Here is a 13,682-nt window from a genome sequence, read left to right on the forward strand (position 1 = left end):
ATATCCTAACCCTAACCTAACCCTAAATGATCATATATTTCTATTTTCTACAACCACATCCACACCAACCCCTAACCCTAACCTTAATTACCCTTAGAGCAATACCCACATCAGCTCCTAAACCTAACCTGGGGTACCCTTACAATAATACCCCCTTTGGGATGTATTTATTTTATTTTATTTTATTTTATTTTATTTTACTAAGAGCTGTGTTTCTGTCCCTTTCCCGCTCTTGGGTGGGTTCTTAGTGGTCAGTTGAGGGAAGGACTGTGCACAACCAGGCCTGGGCCTTTTATTGGACCCAGGCTTCTGATTTTACATTTTCCTATCCCACACACAACAATGCACATAATGTGGGCTCTGTGGCGCAATGGATAGCGCATTGGACTTCTAAATTTCAAAATGTGGCCATTCAAAGGTTGTGGGTTCAAGTCCCAACAGAGTCACTGCCTTAGTCATTTTGCTAAGCTCACTTGGCCAACAAACAAGTCTATCTGACCACCAAAACTCTTTTCTCAAACAAACACTTTCATCCTCTCAATAGCATGGCCTATTCATTGATCTGATAACCTCCCATGGAGACTTTGCAGCAAAAGGTGCTGTGGCTTAGTTGGTTAAAATGCTTGCCTAGTAAACAGGAGATCCTGGGTTCAAATCCCAGCAGTGCCTTTGTAGTGTGTTGTGGCTGCCAAGATGTAAATGGCACTTCTTACAAGGGCTAATTGGGTTGAGGCACTTGCTGACCTCATAGAGACTTGGTGATGGCACCACTGGAAAGAGCACCCTCGAAAATGGGGGGGTAGGGCTTGCTTTCATGCCTTTATCACCTTCCTGGCAAAAGTTATGGCAATCCGGCATGAGCATGGTGGCTTTCATCCCTATATCCCTAACCTAACCTTTTCTGCTTGGTCCTCTCACTGGAGCTTTGGGCCCACTGGAAGCGACCAGTTGAGAGAAGGCCTGTGCACAACCGGGCCTGGGCCCTTTGGGGCCTAGGCTTAGGATATTACAATTCCCTAACCTAACCCTCTGTCACCTTCCCGGCAAAAGTTATGGCAATCCGGCACGCGCATGGTGGTTTTCATGCCTATATCCCTAACCTTACCTAACCTAACTATAACCACTAACCTAACCCTAACCGTTGGACTTCTAGTTTGCCAAATTTGGCCATTCAAATGTTGTGGGTTCCAGTTGCAGCATTTGTCATCTTGCTGAGCACACTTGTCCAAAAAACGACAAGGCTATCTGACCACCAAAACTCTGTTCTCAAACAAATATTTTCAAGTTGTCAATAGCATGGGCTATTCCTTGATCCGATGACTTCTCTTCTGGATATTTTGCTCCTCGGAGTCACCCTCCAATGGAGACTTGGCTAAAGAAGGCACTATGGCTTAGTTGGTTAAAGTGCCTGCCTTGTAAACAAGAGATCCTGGGTTCAAATCCCAGCAGTGCCTTTGTAGTGTGTTGTGGCTGCCAAGATGTAAATGGCACTTCTTACAAGGGCTAATTGGGTTGAGGCACTTGCTGACCTTGGAAAGACCCTTGAAAATGGGGGGGGGGTAGAACTTGCTTTCATCCCTCTGCCACCTTCCTGGCAAAAGTTATGACAATCTGGCATGAGCATGGTGGTTTTCATCCCTATATCCTATCCCTAAGCAATATATGGTACAACAGGGATCAGTTACTAGCACTTGGTAAGATTGTTGTCTTGTAAATATTTTTCAACCTTTATTCAATGCAATGCATGAATCCAGGTGTGTTCATTCAACATTATAGTTTGAAGCACTACCTGCCATGGTCGAAATGCAACCGTAAGGGACCAAGAGAAGTAATTGATTGGCATAGACATCAACAGGTATATTCCCACAAATTTTTTTTTTTAAGTTGTAATAAGTGCAATGACAAGGGATGCTACATAAAAAAGGCAAACCACATAAGAGAAAAATGTACTAAGGCTGTAAACAACTTACACTTTTAGCCAACCCCTCTTTTCATAAAAAAAAAATTGCTTCAAACAACAGAAACCAATGTCTGGACTCCACTCACTTTACCCCCTCTGCCTTCACCAAAGGCTGGGAGACACTGACTTCACTAGACTAGATTCCTGCCAATTAGACCATGAAATAAACCAAGTTATATGGAAAAGTAAAATAAGGATGAAGATGCAATTAAATATATAATGAAAACTCAAGAAAGAGGAGCAGATGGAAATTATTTTGAATGACTAGCACAAATAAAAATGGAAAATTATAAAGAAAAAGGCCCTACAGCATTTTGCAAAGACCTTTGAATGCGTGATCCACAGGCTGCACCGGCCCCCCAGGAGAAACAAACAGTCCACCCACATGCAGGTGAGGGCAGAATAGCCACACAAGACTAATGGACCACTAAACAGAAACAGATGACAAATGATAAAGTTAACTGTGTACAGAATGTGTATGTCATTTGTTATTGAAATAAATATAAAAAAAAATATATATAGCACCTTTCAAGACCTCAAGATCACTTTACAAAAGGAAAAGAGGAATAGGATGAATATGAACTGAGCAGAAGAGAACAAATTAGATGAAAAGATTATGGAAAAAGGAAAACCGCACTACATAGTCAGGGATCAGAAACATTTGAGAAACATTTTGGGTGCCCACAGGGGTGTATGAGTGAAGCAACTCTATTAGACATTATGGTGCTAGACCGTGACATGCTTTGAAAACCAAGATAAAGATTTTAAAATGTATGAGTTAGGCAGCAGGGAGCCAGTAAAGTTGATGAAGTATAGAAGTAATATGGATTGACTTACTGGTGTGTGTGAGAACTCTTCTGGACAAGTTGTAAATGTTGAAGTAATTTAGTTTGTAGACCAATTAGAAAATAACTGCAATCTAGTCAGGAGGTAAGGCAAGGCATGGATAAATGTTTCTTCATCCTTCCAGCTGAGGAACAAAGATAAATATTTTGGAGATGAAAAAAATTAGGAATTGATGGTGGTTAATGTGAGCTTCAAAACAGAGCAAAGAATCAAATATCAGTCCAAAATTATGGACAGTCAGTGAAGGCTTAACTAAAACACCGTCAATATCTAAAAGAGATCTGACTTAAATAATGAGATGAAAACCTTGGAGTAGTGAAAGGCATTGTGATATTCATGGATATGTGCACCTATACCCAAATATACACATCTTATTCTGGATGTCAGCACCATAAAACCACAGCATATTTAACTAAAATGACCAAAGAAAATTATATTGAGATACAAAATCACCTATTGTCTTGTGTATAGATTATAAACTGGATTCATGCTAAATGAAACTTTTTTTGCACTACATAAGAGCACATGGCAATACTACCTCAGTAGTGCATCGTTACACATACTTTCTTCTCAGGTCCTTGACAAAGATCTGTCTTTTGCAAGGTTTAGGTAGAGCAGTTTTACATGTGAATGCAGACCTCAAATTAACTTTTGCCATTCTCTTCCTTGACTCAGCATTCAGACAGCAGACACTTCCTTTCCTGATACCGATAAAAAAAAAAAAAGACAAGGTACAAATCTTATAGCAACTTGGTCAAAATATTTGAAATGTCAATGCATAAAATCACACAAACATTGTCCAATTCAAATAGCATACCTCATGTTGCCATGTATTCAAACAGAAAAAGAAAAGATCAGCAAACAGACTCCATAATGAGGGATGGGAACATCTAATGTGGAAATCAGGGACTGTTGATGAAATGTACAAATTAGAGTATTCATCCTGGAGCAAACTATCAAAATGTATAACATAGATGTTTGTCCATCACATCCCATGGATAGAACAAACTGGTGTCAGTTTGTTACACAAATACTTTGAATCCAGTGTTAGCCAATTTTAATCTGTATTATACATTTATTTATTTTTTTAAATCAAAAGTAAATCTCTTCTTAAATGCAACTTTAAAACCACACAAATTGAGATTTACCTATGTGTAAGCCTAATCTCTAATCAGTTACCATTAATAATGTTTCCACTGATGGAACAACTGAAACTACTACGGTTAGAGGAATTTCTGAAGCACAATTTTGCATTACAACAGATAAATATAGCACTTGTCTAAAACAAAAAGGCTAGGACACTTCAGACTTCCGAATGTCTGCAGAAAGTCCCCTCACAAAATGCACCTTTATTGTGCACATGTAAATTGTTTGGCAGTCCACTGTACAGCAAGTCTCATATCTAGTCTTACCCTTCACATGTTCCACTCCCCCTGTAGATCTTAGTCAAATCCACAGCTGAATATTACACCTCTAATCTTTTCCAAAGTAATTCAAACTGCTAAGTCCATCTATTATGGATGCATGGTAGCTTTACCAGTGTCCATTTAACTGAGCAATGAGACTTTGCCATTCTTGTCCTAAAGTCATGTCATTTTTATTTGTATAGCACTTTTCACAACACACAATTTCAAAATCAGCTTTACAGAAAATTATGCTTTATACATATTACAGTTTCATTTTTTGTTAAAGTCTTGGTCATAATTGTGTATTTTATTAAATATGATTGTAACGTGTATAAAAATTAAATAATTTCATTTAGAACCCCTGTGAGCAAGCTGAAGGCGACTGTGGCAAGGAATACAAAACTCCAGAAGATGTTGGTTAATAGAGAAAAATAACCTTGGAAGATACCAGGCTCACTATGGGGGCCAGTTGCCCGTCTAACCAGCATGAAAATAATGCCCATTTAGTCATATGTGCGGTGCAGGACATGGTTTAAAATGAGTAAACTGAGTGTTAAGGGCCAATATTTATACAAATATTTAGTATGAACTGTAAGATTAAGGACTAATGTCTTTGAATTTCTGCAGTTAATCCAGGATGAACTTCATAGATACATTGTCCTTTGTTAGTTGGCCGATGAAGGCTTTTGTTGGCAAAGAATTTAACGTATTCCATTTTAAGAGTGTAGTCCATCATTAGACCAAAGTGGTGCAGGCAGATATCAGTGAGGTGCATTTTGAGGTACAGTTCAGCCAGCAGGTCATTTTGGTGAGGTCTATCACACGGCCAAGGTTCAGGCAGTGGCATATGAAGGATCCTGTGTCTTATGGTTGCAGATGGCATCAGTTAATACCCAGAAGTCCATCGTAATAGACTGAAGTGATGGCTGGCTGGCACCAGCTACGTTTAGTCATCATCACTCAAAGACACATAACAGTGGAGACGACACAAAGCAGGAACAGAGGTGGATCTGGCCGGCTCGGGATATGAATCCCCAGGTTGAGACAGAAATAAATATAATATTAGCGTAGATGCAAGGGTGATTGGCTAGCAGTACACTCGCTTCAAGAAATTAACACGTGTTGTGAAACAAACAAATTGACATTTCAGACATGATAAATTTTCTTAGGACCTATAGTTCAATTGGCTCCTGTCCTGTTGGATTAGGGAAGACCACCATAGAATATAAAAAGTTGTTGGAGATGGAACAGATGGAGGCCAGTCATAATGTCCCAGAGAAATGTTCAATTCCTGCTCATGCAGTGTGGCCTTTAGATGTCCAACTTTTTGGTCGTACAGCAGCTGCAACTTGCCATTCATTTGCTCCGTAGTATGGTGGTGGTTCAGAGACAACTGGTGGTGTTATGGGCTGTTGATTCCAAACTGCCTCTATTAGTCTCATATCAGCTTTTGCCCACCCTCCCCATTTTAATATACATAAATATGGTGATAGTTTTAAACAGCAAATCAACAATCTGATGTTAACTCATCCCACTATTCCTTTTCTGATTCCATATACCTGGACAGGGGTGGCCACTGACCAGTTTGAACAATCTGTAGTGGATTAAAATGGGCCTCTTTGTGATGGCACAATGATCAGCCACTGTCTCTCTCCCAAAGACAGTTTGGGACCCTGAGCTGAGCCCCCAAACTTTGTCAGAGAACCTTCCTAATTAAAAGTCAGTCATTGGATTTTGACAAAGTATATTCAGCCAAGAAGTGTCGAATTCAAGGGAGGTCTTCAAGAATCATACTATTAAACAGGGGTCTCGTACAGAAACTCTTCTTCTCATCCATTTTTAATGGGCTACATGAAGCCAGATTTAATATAAAAAGAAAAAAAAATTATTAATATACAGAACTGAGCACATTTCTTTTTCCAGAAGGAACACAACCTTGACACATTTATAAGAGGATAAGTTCAGTCCACATTAGAACATACTTTAAAAATAAATTCTTGGTGATGCAAAGAGTAAAAGTACCTTGGGTCACCAAGAGAAGACCATAATTGAGGCTTAACAACCCCAATGAAGTAGTTTACTTTTTGTATAAAAAGGAATATTTACAAAGCTTTAGCAACTTCAAGGAGGTTTGCTGGCGACAACTCTGATGCAACATGCCTGCCTTGCTTCACTAAAGGAATGCGTCACAAAATGGAGGCAGCAAGGAGCCGTAAAGAGCACATCACAGCTCATCAAGCATCTATTGAGGATCGGATTAGAATATACTTTCAGGTGGCAGGTCTGCCGCTTTAAAATTGTTTAAAATGCAAATGCCAGCAATTATGAATTGGTTAAAAGGTTTGTGTGTAGAAATTGGTCTTAGAAGCCTTCAGGCTGTGTTGGACAGGGCAAAATGTTATGCATGGTTTATAGAATCTGTAATCACATGTAGAGTCTGTACTTTAATAGAAAATTTGAACCAGGAAAAAAAAAAAAAAAAGGTCCTCCAAGAGCACATTTTTGAATACAGCAAGCGAAGGAATGATCTTGCAATCAGGATTTTTTTTACTCGTGAAGCATAGCTGTCATAGCGGTCTCTGTAGGAGCCACCTGAAATGGTCATAACCTCCTGTGCTCCTAAAAATCAAAGACTGTTGTCTCTATGTCCACCACCAGAGTATCCTCAACTCCTGTTGGAGTATCCACCATCTGCTGTAGGATTGGTCACCTCCACCATAGCTCCTTTCCCCACCACTGTAGCTCCTATCACCTCCGCTATAACTACAGTCACTGCCATAGCTTCTGTCTCCACCGTATCCTCCACCACCTCTGCCCCTGCCACCCCTAAACAACCCTCTGCCACCACCAGAACCTCCTCTGAAGCCACCAGATCTCCCACCGGATTTGCCAGCATTGACGCAAATCATGCAGCCAGCCATCGACAGACTTTATTGCAGACATGGCATCCTCTGGATTTTCAAATGTAACAAAGCCAAAATCCTCTGGACCGTTCAGTCTCACGATCTCCGATTCATCCACTTTAGCAATGGTTCCATATTTGGAGAAGGCCTCCTCCCAAGGACTGCTCTGCGGTATCATAGCTCAGACCACCAATGAAAAGCTTTCCTTCGTCAGACATGATTTAACTATTTTCTCAGGGACACAGAAGAGCTGTTGAACACGACAGACTGCGGCAGAATCCAGAAACTAATTTATAAAGAATCTGATTGGTTACTACTTACATTAATTCATGAATTTACACAGTATGAGCTTGCAATAAAATCAGTCATTAAAATAGCTCACTGTGAAATCATAAAATGGTTAAAACGGCTTCAACTGAAAAATTGTAGTGCTTTTCACAACACTGATAATTTCAAAGCAGCTTTACAGAATTCTTGTAACAGAAAATGAAGCTGTAATTCATCAATGTGCGGTTTGAAACTTGACTGCACATTATGCCTCGTGTGACACACACATGAAAAATAACCTTAGGGGAAACAAAGCTCACAGGGAGGGAAGGAGCAGTTCCCATATGGCCTCAGTGAAATACATAATTTTGAATTAAATGTTTGCAGTAAAAATCATGAATTAAAATATCCCACAGTGAAATTTAGGACCTCAGTTAAAGACAAGCGTGTACAGTGAAATTATGAAGAATTTAACCAGGAGCTTGCAGTAAAATCAATGTAAGAGCACAACAGAATCATGAATTGGAGTACGCTGATAAATCTTTAAACCAAGACCACTTTGAAATCATTCATTAAAACTGCTTGCAATGAAGTCATGAATTAAAGAGCACAAAATCAAGAATTAGAACAATCTTGCTGCAAAGTCACGAATTTGAAAACAAGAGCTCAGTAAACTCCGAATACAAAGTTTGCTGCAAAGTTATGAATTAAAGTCTCCCAGTGAAATCATGAATTGGAACACAACTTAAAAGGTTAAATCCTTATTTTTTCTTTTTAGATTAAAGTTAAACAAAGTTTGTTGCAAAATAATGATTTTCACCACTTGCTTGCTGGGAAATCATGAATTAACACCACAACAGCTTAAGGTGAAGCCATAATTCAGAAAAAAGCTTGCTACAAAATCAAAATTGAAAATGCAAGCCTGCTGAAAAACGAATTAGAAAAAATAAAATCATGAATAAAAGATCAGTGATAGTGATTATGAATTGGATCATAAAAGCTGGCAACAAAATTATGAATTAAAATCTGACTGCAACATCATGAATTGGATGAAAACATCATGAAAGCTTGCTGAAAAATTGTGGAGAATCAGAACACAAGAGCTTGCGTCAAAATCATAAATTATGTCAAAGCTTGTTGCTAATTAGTTTATTAAAACACCACAAGATATTGCTGCAATATGGTGAATTATAAAGAGCTTGCAGCAAAACCAAAAAATTAAGCCAGCCCAAGACTTCTTTATTCATTAAAATGCAAACACCTGCTGCAAATTCATGAATTACAACACTTGCAGTAAAAGAATGCAAGACCTTGCAATGAATTGGAACACAATCTTACTGCAAACCATGAAACAATTACCACAAGGTTACTGCAAAAATCATGAAGAATTAGAACACTTAATGCATGCTGCAAATCATGAATTATAAAGAGCTTTTAAGTCAAATTCATAACTGGATTAGAAAGGAATACATTTGAAATTAAGTTCAATGTAAATAAACCTGCATTTCAACACCGAGTGCAATACTCACTGAATACGAATCAGATGTGTTCAGACAATGAAGCAATTTAAATCAACAATCATGAGGGCCAACAGTTAGAACTGATGCAGGAGAGCAAAATCAGATGTTTTCCATTGAAAAGATCAGTTTGATAGCAAAGCAAAAGGAGCATTAGTATTTGGGAGAAAAAAAAAAATTAGATACTTTCAAATAAATTGGAAGTAAAAGTGACCAAAAACATTTTCCAGAGACTGTGATAGACACTGGTCAAAATGCTTTTTTTTTGGGGGGGGGGGGGGGGTCACACATTGACACTTATGACCATTGAGAGTGAAACCTCATCAGTTAAAAAAAGCAAGGTTTATTGGTTTAAATTAGGTATTTGTAGGACATATTTGAACAAGCTTAGACAAATCATGAACGCACATCATACAGATCCACATTTTCTAACAAGTCATAAGTAAACCACAAGATGGCACCAGAGGGTAGTATATGAAGGTAAATGCTGCAAAACTCAAGAACACGAATGCATTAAATATTTGGAAGTTGAAATTTGCACTTGCAGCCCCAATGATAAAACAAACATTTAATATATAAAACCTACAAATACATTGCCTTGGGAAAGTATTCAGACCCTTAAACTGCTCACATTTTTCTGGAAAAGTCTTTCACTTTTGTTCTGTGCAATACATTACCTAAAAACATTTAATGTCAAAGCCAAATGTCACCTAAAATAATTTTGACAAATGTAAATAACATAAAATATGCCGTTTGGCAGGGAGAGAGAAAGACAGCTCAAACTGCATTACTTTGGAAAAGGGTAAAGTAATATCAAAAAGTGTTTGGACATCCCATTTAGCACTGTTGGAGCAATTATTTAAGAGTGGAGGCTACAATCACACCACACAGACACTGCCGAGAGAAAAGGTCATCCTCAAAACTCTGATAAAGCTTTGATATTTGTGAGAGACATCAAGAAGAGGCCATTTATTCCAGACTTTTCTAAAGAGTATAAATGTGCATCAGAGCTCTGCACCAAATCACCCTAAAAACAAACCATACTGTCACCTACTGCCACAAATGTATTATTATTATTATTATTATTATGCAATGTATTTGTGCCATGAAAAAAACAAGTAAAAAAAAAACAAGTTATAACTGCTGAAAAATACAAAAGCTGCAATTCATCAACACATTTGCTGAAGCAGCCTAGTGACATAACATTGACATACACAACACCTACACCATATATACACGTTGCACAGTAAACAAGACGATTATCTTTTTAAATTTACACGTCCACCTTTTTTTCCTCTCTCCATCACAAAAGTATCAAGAGACACATTAGTAAAAAATTGGTCAAATCTACTCAAGTAGATTTAAGGTTTTTTTTTTTTATACATATATACACATCACCTTAACCATTGTAAACTCACCTTCGTGTACACAGTAATTTCAGAAAAAGAAAAGCACTTATGAACTACTATAAACATTAAGCAATGAGATTTTAAAGAAGAAATAAGTAAACAATTTCTACTTGTTTTACTTGGACAGACTCACCCACTGCTGCATTCCAGCTCTCAAACTGCATTTTCAAATGTTCCAAACAAAACAACATACAGGTGTGACTCCAGCATTTATAAATGAAGCTGACGGAGCAGGGCTGCGATTGGCCAGGCAGAAAGGAGCAATGAAGTCCTGGCCAATCACAAAAGCTGAAACAAATCGATGTTCTTCCAATACAGAAGAAGAAGACTTTTGATCAAACAAAACAGACGTCAAACCCCTGTACACAGACAGTGCTCCAGAACATCATGTGGATATGGATGAGGAGGATGATGATGATGACTTGATTAAGCCTAATCACAGGCTATATGTACAGTGTTATTGAGGGAGGTAAGGGCTTTTTTTATGTAGCATGAGTATAAGGGTTGCAGATTTACTGTGGTTCAGCACAGTAGTGCATTTTACTGTGATGTTTTTATGCATAAAGAGACAAGCATATATACACAGAGACATAGTGAAAATAATGCAATAGCACATGTTATTTTAAAATTAGACCTGCAATCATTGAGAATATTTAGATTTAATGACATAATTTGTTAATCATGTACGTCTTTCAAAAAACATGTTGACTGAACTGATGAGGTTCTGATAGTCGTTTTCCACCAAAATTGCGATGGTTCTCATGCCGAGCCTGTGCTCCTCTGGTTAATGGCTGGGACAATCTGGAACCTATTGTAAATCGGCCGTGCTTTTCCACTGGCCTGAGAGCCAAACAGTGATTTAATGGGTTACTGTCTACATTGTAGTTTCATGTGACTACCTCAAACAAACAAACATGGTGCTTCACAGTGTGTTTGTATAAAGCTCTTGTTTTTGAGGACATATTTAAACATACGGATTAATGCAATCACTCATTATTACATTGCTCAACAAGATTGTCAGAGACGACATCTATGCTAAAGACGACAGGTAATGAAATTACATTATATTGTATGAACTATGGCTTAACTTGCTAAGTTCTGTAAACTGTTACAGTGGGATCATTATTAACATTGGTGTAGCAGATGGTTGTATTTGGATTTTTGCCATAGCATATAATATTATTGATTGAGAATCCCACCATTTTATTAACAGATAGCAACAATCTTCCAAACTTAGTGAGTAGCTGGTCAAAAATTCCCTTGGAGAACAAAACAATGCACAAAATAAGATGACAACAGTGTAAGGAAAGCTAACAAAGTTGGCAAATATAATAACTTACTGAGATCAGGTGCAGAGGACACCAGCGAATCACTGTTTCTCATGAGCGTTACTGGCTAAATTCAATGCCCCAGTTAGTTAGCAGGCTAGTCGGTGTCCATGTCCAAAACATTGTTGCTCTGTCCACTGTTGCTTTTGCTTATGTCCTTCTTATGGTCCCTGTACTTCCTTAAGTGTTTTTCAGTTTATTTTTGATTTGGTCAGTTGTCCTAATTTAGGTGGCATGCATCATTTTGTGCTGTATCTTCATTCTCGTAGAGCATTTTTTTTACTTTGCGATCTCTCTAGTTTACCTCGGATCTTCCTAAATACCATATCGCAAGTAGAGCACTTGTTTTGTCATGTTACCTGAACACTTTTGATGTCTGATAATTTTGCTGTTTTTTTAATTGTTTTTATAGAGCAAAGAAGTACTTCTTGCTGCAGACGTTAGCTGCTGTTGTTGTTTGGGAAAACTTTACCATGGTGGCAAAACATTATCCCGCCCTCCATTCCCTGACATAATCGGTTCCTGCTTAGAAACCAGCAAGATTTTGCAGCCAGTGCGGAACCAGGTTTTTGGCCCCGGAATGGTCTTTTCTGTGGTGGAAATGTGTGGAACAGTTCAAGAATTCGCACCAGCACAGGAACTCACACCCAAACAATGTCGGTGGAAAATGGCCATGAGTGGGATGGGATGTACCAGAACATAAACTGCTCCTCGATGTCATGAATGCAGAATAACGAGTGATACAACACACACCTTCACTGTCACTGGCAGAACTGTGACACATTTTAAAAAAGACATGTTAATGTGCCTTTACACTTTGAACTGTAGATTGATCTTATTTAGGTTACATTTACAAGGGGAAAACATTATTTTCCATGCATTATTCTCAAATTTAACCTTTACTCTAGATTTCTGTTTCTTTCATATTTGATATTGCATTACTTTGTGTTAGATGTAAGATTTCTAAAAGACACTGGACTGGTTGTATTACACATAATAAACATTAACACTGATTGATAGTCAAAGCTTGGAGCCAGAGTCTTAATATAGTTTACCATACTTGTAATAGAAATTAATATGAATGATAAAAAAATGATAGAAGACAAGATTGTTAAACAGTGCGTTTTAATAGGGTATGTTAAAAGACAGGTTCAAATGAAATGTTAAAAGACATAAGCTAAATACATGTTAGAATTTGTAAGAAATTATTTTAAAACAACAATATATTTAAACATGTATAACAAATTAGAGTATACCAAGTTCAGAGAACATTCTGGGTAGTGGGTACATGTCAGAATTCAATGTTAAAAGATTAATTTGTAAAAGAACATGTTAAGCTGAATACATGTTTAAGTGTAATGCTGTCTTAAAATAAAAGTATACATTTTCAGTATTGGTAATCGTTGGACAGTGTGCATGAAACTTTAGTGTAAGCAAATAAAGCATGAGTGACTTGAAAATCAGTGTAAAGAATGAAATATCTTTCATTTCTTTCAAATGTATTTGAATAGCGCTTTTCAAAACAGGAGTTGTTTCAAAGCAGCTGTACATGAAATTATGCTATAACATAAAATGAATGAATATAATGCCAATATTAGTTATTTATGTTTAGAACTATTAGTAGTTAAAATTAGTAAACTAAGTAAGTGTTGTGGGTCAATGATTAAACAGAATTATTTATATGAACTATAAGTTTTAGTGTTAAAGTCCATGAAGTCATTCCGAATTAACTGATGAAATACACGTAGATTCATTGTCCTTTGACTTTGGCCAATGAAGGCTTTTGTTAGTGATTAATTTTCTATGTAGTTTAAGAGAGTGTTGTTCCTCCTTTGACCAAGTTGATATAGGGATCATTCAGTGAGGAGCATCACAGTCTGGCTGGAAGCTTATGCAAGTAATTTTGATGAACTCCACCCTGAGCTCATGATTCAGACAATGGCTCATGAATAATCCTGTGTCTTTGAGTTTGCATCAATTCATCCTCTGTGAAGTTCGTCTTAGTTGACTGAAGTGAAGTCTGGGTAGCACATGCTGCAGTTGGTC

General features: G+C 37.6%; 2 non-coding genes and 1 pseudogene across 2 annotated transcripts; 2 read left to right on the forward strand and 1 right to left on the reverse strand.

Annotated features, from left to right (window-relative positions):
• Positions 1-356: 356 nt before the first annotated feature.
• On the forward strand, positions 357-446 carry trnar-ucu (transfer RNA arginine (anticodon UCU)). Its single transcript is given in 2 exon segments — positions 357-393; positions 411-446. It is a non-coding gene; the product is annotated as a tRNA-Arg (tRNA).
• A 934-nt stretch (positions 447-1,380) lies between these two features.
• On the forward strand, positions 1,381-1,454 carry trnat-ugu (transfer RNA threonine (anticodon UGU)). The gene has a single exon. It is a non-coding gene; the product is annotated as a tRNA-Thr (tRNA).
• A 5,423-nt stretch (positions 1,455-6,877) lies between these two features.
• LOC127429619 (cold-inducible RNA-binding protein B-like) lies at positions 6,878-7,333 on the reverse strand (annotated as a pseudogene).
• Between the last annotated feature and the right edge of the window lie 6,349 nt (positions 7,334-13,682).

This window comes from Myxocyprinus asiaticus, chromosome 39, assembly GCF_019703515.2.
Source record: "Myxocyprinus asiaticus isolate MX2 ecotype Aquarium Trade chromosome 39, UBuf_Myxa_2, whole genome shotgun sequence".
Taxonomy (NCBI): domain Eukaryota; kingdom Metazoa; phylum Chordata; class Actinopteri; order Cypriniformes; family Catostomidae; genus Myxocyprinus; species Myxocyprinus asiaticus.